The following is a 3,066-nucleotide window of genomic DNA, read 5'->3' as shown; positions in this document are numbered from 1 at the left end:
TTGCCTTAAAGCTCGATGCCATGCACGACTAGTACTTGTCTTACATATAAATTTGTAAGTATATTATTACGATGGTAAAATACTTTTTACGACTTGATACAAAACTCGGCCTTTGCTCTTTGTGTGTCAGTGATTTCTATAGGACGCTCCAGAGCGCACGTCCGCACTCCGAACGAACAAGAACAACTCTACATGTATAAATTGTATAGATACAGAAATATGTATATATGAATGTATTTATGGATGTATACAAAACGTACACTACATACTAAACTTGTATAAATATACATTTGTCTGCTGGAGCCCCTTTGAAATGTGTTGGTGACATGGCAATAAAGAACTTTCCAGTCGCTACTGATGGCGATGAGTATCAACACGAACCAGAATATAAATACGAATAAGCAGACAGATGTTTTTGTTATGTAGAAAACATGCAAAACGTGTAAAAGTTTGAATATTTATATCCAAGTGTGAAATTTGGAATGTACACTGAGGGTTCTGAAATAAATGCCTTGTCTGTTATCAAAATTTGTATCCGCAAACACACACATACATCCATTTTTCTAAGGTATGCCAAACTGTTCAGAAACCTCTGAAACATAAAGATAAGCAAAAATATTCATTCTCATTTTTTGCTACAACTTACTCCACGAGAAATTTAAAAGCTAAATTAATGTAGGGTTTGCTTAAGAGCACATTATTAATAATAATACCTAGTCTAGTAATACTTATCTAATCTCAATACGTCACAAAATGATTCAAACTACTATTATTCCCAAACTTCGAATCCGTGCCAAAATTACGTTTTGGCAAAACTTTGATAAATAAAGAAATATTTAACCTTGCTATTGTATAAGATTTACATCTCTCAAAATCTTGAATAAGAATTCTAAATACGGATTTCTGTTGAATTTCACTATTTGGCGTCGTAATTAAGATGATAATAATTTGCACGTCGTTAAATTATTGATTAGTAATCATCATGATTAATTAATTCTAAGTAATAGCGTGATTAATTATTAATTCATCTAATGCAACGCGAACAAGGTGACGGTGCGCCATTTTGTTTTGTTGAACGCCATATTGTAATAAATAATAATAATTACAGATTAATCCTACAACAATTATCTAAAACTTTGGTAACAACTATTTAAATTTAAGTATAATGTTAAATTAAAATAATTTTTATTAATTCGTTATCAATAATTTGAAGTTTAATTTTATATGCAAATGTTTATATATTTTACATATTTTAAATTGATAATATGCTATTAATTTCATGTTGTTATCGACACAAAATATGTCACGTTCAAGATAATCCAATGTTAGGATATGTTTTAAGTCAAATTATGAATTTTATTTTTCCAAATTAGTATTTTAATAATTCGCACATATTATGTATATTTGTTTAAAAAGAGACAAAGTTAATTTTTTTGTTTATTTTTTGTTCCATTCGCCTGTTTTATTACTAAACCTATAATCCTGTTTCATGTAAGTCTTGTTTTAATTTTAAACATATGCAACGGTGAATGGTTCTACATTAAGAAATGCATTTGAATTGAACGACCTATAATGTAAATATATTCTAAATAAATTCTGAACCTAATGAAAAAGCTACAAGACTGACATAAATTATAACTTAACAATCTTGATCATAGATTCCCAAACTTTTTGGTGCCGTGAACTCCTTGGAACTTCGTTCTAGAGCTCCTATTTACCCGATATCGTTTTTTTTAACTTCCCGTAGGGTGAGTAAAAATCGCAAAAATTCGAAAATGAATTTTTTTATATATCTACGTTTCAGATTTTTCTGAACATTTTGGCGCACTTTGTAAAAAATGAATCTATGTGTGTGTGTGCGGATACAAATTTTCGTCGACGATTTGGGAACACGATTCAACCGATTTCAATTATTCAAAAAAACATTCGATTCATATTGATGAGGAGATGTGCTAATTAGATTTGGCAAAGGCAGGTCCGGCCGTTTCGGAGATACGGAGCAGCAAAGAGTGCAGAAAATACAAATCGAGTTTTTGAGAGAACCGAGTATCGGATTTGAATGATCTAAAAACGTTCTGCTTGTATTGGCAAAACAATTGCTTTTGAGGATAAAAAAATTATTATCTTTTTTTATTTTCATAAATATTTTTGTAATTTTGGATTAAAAATTAAAAAAATTACCCAGGCTAAGCACAGTCTAAGCGCCACTATGGTACAAATGTTTACCCAGTGCGTTTAGACTGTTTATGTACTGGAACACTTTTTCATTTTGTGCAAATTAGCAACTTTTTTTTTTGAAATTGAATTTGAAATGAAATGACGATTGTTAATGTCTGGAGATAAATTGATTTATTATGATTCACATTTGATTTGCTCAGATATAACAAACAAGATAGCAAAAAATAATGAAAGTTACAGTATTTGTAATAATATATTTGAAAACGTTTAAAATTTCTCAAATATTTCATTACGGTACGGGAAGTTCCAGCTATTTGCTTTAAGGCACGATGCCATACACCACTAGTTTATTTGTTGAAGTGAAAGTTGTCATGGACCCCTGAGTGTCCACAGTAATATTTATTACAATATTGTAGTTAATTATTTTTATACTACGAAGTACTTCCAATATATATAATTCCAATATTGCAACTTGATTATAAATACCTTTAAGATGTTAAGGCATGTCAGTCAAATACGTCTGACACTAAAAAAATTTACACGAGCATTTCCAGACATATGTCTGACATAGGCGATCTGGTAGAATGAGAAAAGTGTTTTAGGAAACTTTCTTTATTTGATTTTTAACGAAATCATCTAATAAAGTTACCATGGCCCACGTGTGAAATTTCTCTAATATCTGATATAACATCTCCTGGTATTATTACATAAGTAATAATTTCGGTAATAAATCCATTCGACCATTACTATGTCTGCCGTAGTAATGTATATATGCGTCTGTACAAAATCTTTAGAAATTATAACAAAAGTAAAATATTTTACCTGTGATTTATTGCAAATCCTTGGGGCGTAGTCTCCTCGGCGTCTTTGTCCTTTGTGCACTTTTGT

Source organism: Ctenocephalides felis, unplaced genomic scaffold (assembly GCF_003426905.1).
Source record: "Ctenocephalides felis isolate EL2017-DRISC unplaced genomic scaffold, ASM342690v1 CF-g0.4_SCAFFOLD_03572, whole genome shotgun sequence".
NCBI lineage: Eukaryota > Metazoa > Arthropoda > Insecta > Siphonaptera > Pulicidae > Ctenocephalides > Ctenocephalides felis.
This window is presented reverse-complemented; position numbering follows the sequence as displayed.